Raw genomic sequence first — 6,691 nt, forward strand, 5'->3', positions numbered from 1 at the left:
ATTAGCGGTAGTAACCAGACCGAAATACAACGTGATTTTCAGTGCCTGATTTCGGTGCCTCAAAATATGCAGCCGCGGCATAATTAGGCTACGCCCACTGTTAACAGCGGCACCGTTTTCAGTCACTCCACTCGCAGGAGGAGCAGAAGAAAGCAGAAGCAGTTAATTTCCCTCAGTGCTGATGTTTTGGTGCTCTGTAAACGCATGTCAGCAGCACTGCTAGTATTAGTGTTGCTAATGGAAGTATCCATCGACAGTTCAACACCATTTCATCATGTCAAACATCTAAGAATGCGGCATTAAACCGAATATGCCGAGTAGTGAGAAACTTGTCGAGACGAATTCCAACAGGTTCATTCCCTGCCGTTGCACTGGTAGCGCAGGCTCTGTGCAGAGTTGGAAAATCAGCGGCATAAAAATGCATCTATACTTGCTTTTAACGTCGGCGCACCCCTTCTTTATATTCACTCACTTTTCATATCTGCCTCAACGTGGTGCGATTTCGCCGAGCCTCATGGCATGAACCTGACGCTCGTCATTATTAACTTGAGTTACGCACGCTGTTCTAGTTTAGTTGTGACTCTGAACACACACGACACCATCAGCGCTAACGTTGTTCATATCAGCGGTGTTGTTTTTAAAGTTTTAAAGTCAATTAGTTTTAAAACCATGAAACACCTGCAATTGGCTTAATGCCTGCAGATGAGGGGGAGATGCGTTTAGTCTAGGTTTGTGCAGGTCTGTGGGTCGGACGCGCTTTGACAGAGAGAGAGGAGGAGCTCTTCTTGCACACAGCTGTCTGCCTGTTGTTCATTTCCAGTGACAAGTTGCTTTGCTGTATGTAGGCCTAGAGTAGAGACCAATTTGACTTTGTAATAATTCAGTTCCATTTTTATTTTAAACAGTTTAATAATTGTATGCTGACATAGTAAATAATAATAGCCTACTGAAGTTATATTGCCAACATTTCTACTCTGAAATTTCCTATTTGAAAGATGGACTGCATAGGCTACTGTTGGCTATTACATAGGCTACATAAAGTCTTTGTTTCATTAGAAAATATGTGCTGATTTTAAAATTCATTTTATTATCATTATTATTATTCATTTTTTAAAAGTACCGAAAAAAAGTATCGTTTAGGCACCGGCACCGTTTTAAAAGTATCGATTTGGCACCGGTATCGAATGAAACCCTTTCGATACCCAACCCTACTTCCGAGTCTGCGTGGTTTCTACATTACAACCTAGTTCTTACAGATTTCATCCCTTTTCAAACACAGTATGTTGAGGTAATTTGTAAACACCGCAATTGTTGTCCTGGCCATTACAAAAACATACATTAGCAGTTACACACACATTTGCAAACTGTTCGCTGTCTTGTATAATGAACACCATGCATTCTATATCACAAAGAGATTGTATATTTGAACTATAACATCACTATCGTATCGGCACTCAAATTTCACGGCTCCCACAGTGTGCATAGATCCAGTTAGCCAAGGCGCTGCTAATGACCCGGTGTGCGTTCCATTCTTTACAAAGTGCACTGTGTGCTGAGATGCAGTGCACTTCCCACCCTCAATTCAAAGGCAAATTATATATTTGGATATTGGATATTTTGGCTGACACAAGTTTAAAAACAGTCCTTACTACTGAACAAAACAACTTCTGTACATTAGAGTTCTGTTTCTAGACACATGAAAACACGTTTGAAACCATGTAAACTTATAGTTTTCTATTAGAGTCTACCTTTAAAGTCATTTGAATAGCATATCGATTTTTTGATGGGCAGCGGGAATCCTCATATGGAGAGTGACAGAAGAAAGTAAATTTTCAGTCTTGCCAAAATAAGAAATCATCTAGACAAAATAAGGATGATACTGTTTTCAGATGTGATAAAAACTGGAAAAACTGATATGTTTTTAGGTTTGAATATGTGCCTTTTATCTGGAAAAACATAGCTGTGGCAACATTGTGATGTTTAAATACCTAATAATGTTTAAAAAAAACACAGGCCCATGGTGAAGTGGGCCGCCCCTTTCAGGTAATATGTGAGTTTTTTTCTATGAGAATTACCATTCATATTTTTTTACAAAAACAATGTGGCCATTATTGAATGTGGAGGTGTCAGGGGAGCTCTTTTAAAGAAGTCGAGATATCTTTTTGGAAACAGAGGCGTTGAAAGCAAAAAAATGGAGGAATATTAAAATCAGCAATCATCAATTTTTCTTTTGTGCAATTCTTAATTTTACCATTGGAATGAACAGGTGGCACATTTTACCTGAATGCATTTTTTTCCATCCAGGATGGCACACCTGTCACTAAAACTTGTAAAAATATAATTTTTTTACATTAATCATCTTGTTTTTTTGTCATGAAATAGAAGATTGAGTCACTTTATGCAATCAAACTTATTAAGTTTGGGTTATGTATTGATGTTCTTCCTCAGATTTCATCAGTCTTTCTGAATTTGCCGAAAAGTGGCCCAATTTACCTGAATGCACCCTACATAAAATCCAAAAATCCAGTTTTTAGCAACTAAGGTTTTTATTAGAGATGCACAGGATCCAAGATCCGGTTCCGGATCTGGCAGGATAATAGGGTTTTTCACGGGATCCGGTTCCAGGATCCAGGATCCCGTAGCCAAGGCTTTTCAGTCAAAAAAGTTTGAGCCAACATGACAAAAAGGGCCCACGTGTGCGAGTAGGCTATGTGCTTCAACCCTTTCGTAGGATCCGGTAGCCGGTTCCGGATCCGGCAGGATCTTAAGCAGTGGATCCGGTATCCGGCAGGATCCTAAAAATCAGGATCCGGTACATCTCTAGTTTTTATCCAAGGCCAAACCTTTTTTCTCTTTTAAAAACTTTGAAAATGTCATCCATGCCTTTCTCACCTCCCGTCTAGACAACTGCAATTCCATATATGCCGGCATAAGTTCCGCCTCTCTCTTGGCTACAACTTCTGCAAAATGCAGCAGCACGTCTTCTCACCAAGACAGGAAGGTGTGAGCATATTACACCTGTACTTGCTGCCCTCCACTGGCTCCCCATACGATACAGGATAAATTTTTTTAAGAGTATTTTATTTATTTTTAAAGCCCTAAACGGTCTGGCACCATACCTAGCTAATCTTTTGACATTCAGAGCCACTCCAGGGCTGTCAGGTCAGCCGACAAAGTGTGTCTTGTGATGCCCCGCTCCAGACTAAAAAGAGGGGACCCAGTATTCTGACCGGTGTTCTACATTGTCATATTTTCCTACGTAATATTGTTTACAGTAAAATACAAAACAGTAACACCAAACAGGGTGTTAGATTTACGAGATGAAAGATATGAAAATAAAATCGCATGGTCATGGATACAAATACTACCAAAAACCTGGATTTGTATTTAACGTTAGCAAAACTGCGAGCATAACGAGTCAGTTAACTAAGTTGCCAGGGTCACACACAGGGTCAATTTCTAAGACACACATACACAAATAACGATAATAAACACACACTTGCAGTGTAAATTGTAAATTTACTTAAGTACTATTTATCTGTTCTCCGCTAATATTGCACAGTCTTAGGATCAGCTGGTGTTGATGTTTCATTGTCTGCGCATGTCCAATAGGGGTTTGTAGGATTATCTGGCATGTAGGAGTATCTTACAGAATACCGGCCTTTGCAGTTGTTGGCCCTAAACTGTGGAATGAACTCCCTCTTCATATCCGCCTGGCTCCTTCCTTAGCTGTTTTTCAAACAGATCTAAAACCCCATTTTTATGCCTAGGCTTTTATTTCCCCTTGATAATTTTCTTGTCTTTTAATCTCTTCTAGGCCTTATTGATTTGTTTACTTTTATTATTTTTTTAACCCACCTCTTTTACCCTCCTTATGTATTGACATCCCTGTGTGATCCCTGTTATTTCATGAGTTGATTTAGATAGGCCTATCTATTTTTATTGATATTGACTTCAGTGTATTTTCCAGCTACATCGTAGCCACTAATGCTTGTGCTTTTGTTTTTGTGTGTTTAATGGGTGTCTCAAAGTCTTTTGTCTGCTTCATGTTGTTTCAAGTGTTTTTTACGTAGGCCTTTCTGTTAGCACTTTGGGCAGCTGCATTTGTTGTGTTAAAAGTGCATTCCAAATAAATGTTGACTTGACTTACATGTTTGAGCTCAAAAGAGTCTTATTAAGGGCTGGACAACGTTAACGCCTAATGGTGCATTAACTTTTGAGGTCAGTAGGGCCTATCGCCCAACCATTTTGTTAACGCTTAACGCAGCAGGTTTTTGTGTGTGTTTTTTAAGCCTTTTATGGCCATCATTTTGTTGCCTTTTATTTTGAAAGCGACAGCGTGCCCTGTGCTACTGCTGCTGTTGTAGAAGTCCATTCTTTTTGACAATAATAGAGCATTGCACATCCTGTGCTACAGTAAAAATGGACCATCCAACTTGTGTTAGTGCTAGCTTCAAAAGTCAGCCTCCATGATGGCATGCGGGTGCAGTAGTGCATTGGTTAAGATGTTCTCACTCATCTGTAGAGTTAAATACAGTGCTGAATGGTATAAATGGGCTTTAAACAGCATGAAAAGCCACTCATGCATTATATTTTGAAGGGAGATATTCGATTACTGCCACATAGTAAGGTCAAATTGCATTCTCTACTATGTTTTAACAGTTTGGCTCCATCATAAGGACCAGCAGGTGATAAAATGGTGGGTTTTTGGCCAAGACCTGTCACACTGCAAGCACTACAGAAAGGAAAACATTGCAAAACATGACAATGAATACACCCACTATTTAAGCTGGTGAAATCATGTCCAAGATAGGAATTAACACTGTTTTTTATATAAAATCATCTCATCGGTTAATGTATTTAACTGTTAAGTGTTGTCTTTTGTTTTGTTTTTAGTCTTCCTCGACATTTGCTGCCATTTATTGTCCCCGTCCCAACTCTTTTGAGACGTGTTGGATTTATCAAATTAGAAATGAGTACATATGTCCCCCAAAACAATATTTTTTCTCGGTTTTAACACTTAATATGTTGTCTTTTCACTATTCTCCATCTAATGAATAGATTGAATGTTTTGAAAATGATAGCATTTTCATTTTATTCACTGTTTACCAAACGTCCCAACTTCATCGGAGTTGGGGTTTGTAAGTTCAGGACACAGGCGGTTATGGTGACAGCTTGAAATTTACTTCAATTCAATTCAACTTGGAGGCAATTCTTCGTGGCATCTGGCATGAAATCTACTGGCGGGTAGCTCACGGTGCAATGCATTTTTGCTCATGAAAGTAGGATTTATTTGAAGAATTTTGACATTTAGGCCTACTTAGTTTTTGTAAAGACCCTGCTATTATTTTGAGCACTATTGTATAGTCTTTGTGAATTCTTACCTTTCAAATAGGCTATTTTGAGAACATACTTTTTAAACCTATGGTTTATAAAATGCATTCTACTTGTACAATGCAATGCAATATCCAATGCAAAAATGTCAACTGAGGGTTTTGGTCAGGCCAAAAATCACAGACAGTCAACTGGGCAAATGTCCTGTATGTCATACGGCCAATCCAGCCAGTTTAACATGGTTGTTAAAACGTGGCTGGACTCACTTGAATGAGGTACATTTTGAGATATTGACAGCTGTATTTCAAATTATTTGAATGAACAATAAATTGATCCGGCTATGTAAGTTGTAGACTGTTCATTGTGTGAAAGTCTTTTTTAATAGAAAGTGCGCTCAACTCCCAACTGTTTCTTACAAGGTCTTCGGGTTCGAGCAAACGACAAAGTTCATGTTTACCAAAAAAAAGCTGCACTCTCGGATGTAATTCTTGGGTCATGCTAACCCAGTAGATTAAAACTGCAAGAATTACACCCGAGAGTGCGGCTTTTTTTTTTTACTAAACATTGTGTGAAAGTGAAATTTCTTTTTAAGGTGCATTGTTTAATGTTTTTATCTGTTTATTTACAGAATTCATGCCCATTCATACATGTTACGTTTTTCACGAATACTCTACCACGACCAACAAATTGAAAGTATTCACTATGACTTTCCCTTTTTCATAGGTGTACATCAAAAGTTGAATCTTCTAGAAGAGAGCACAGAGTTCTGTATCTGTCATTTTTAATTTCCAGTAATAAACATTTTTAGTTGCAAAACGTACTGAACTTTGGTCACACTAGTAAATATTAATTTATTATTGAGTAAATTATCGTGAAAAGATCAAATTTGGCAATAGGCAACACAGTTTCAATGCGCAGCATAGTTACAATACCTACTCTTGCCACCATTCTACACAGTGCACCTTTAATGCTGTCCCATGAAAAGATATCCTTACAAATATACATAAATGTGGAGTGTACTCACTCTGTGCTGAAGTAGCCTCACTGTATTGTCAAAGTCCTTCTATTACAATGTCCAAATTTAATTATCAGATGTTTGAAAGACTGCGTACAAGAAATTATTAATATTTAAATGGATTCTTCTTTTTTTCTTATTGATTGCAATCAAAAATGCTTTGTTGTCTTTGTCTCAACATGAACTGTTTGTTATTTGTGGCGTATGGAGCTGCTCTCCCTACTGGAGACTTATGGAATTGTGTAAAGAGTTCAGATGCTAAAGCAGTGGTGAGGAACCGTTTTCATTCGAGGGCCACTTCATATTTTATTAAGTTGTCCAAGGGCCATACTATGACAAACA

This window comes from Engraulis encrasicolus, chromosome 1 (assembly GCF_034702125.1).
Source record: "Engraulis encrasicolus isolate BLACKSEA-1 chromosome 1, IST_EnEncr_1.0, whole genome shotgun sequence".
Lineage (NCBI taxonomy): Eukaryota > Metazoa > Chordata > Actinopteri > Clupeiformes > Engraulidae > Engraulis > Engraulis encrasicolus.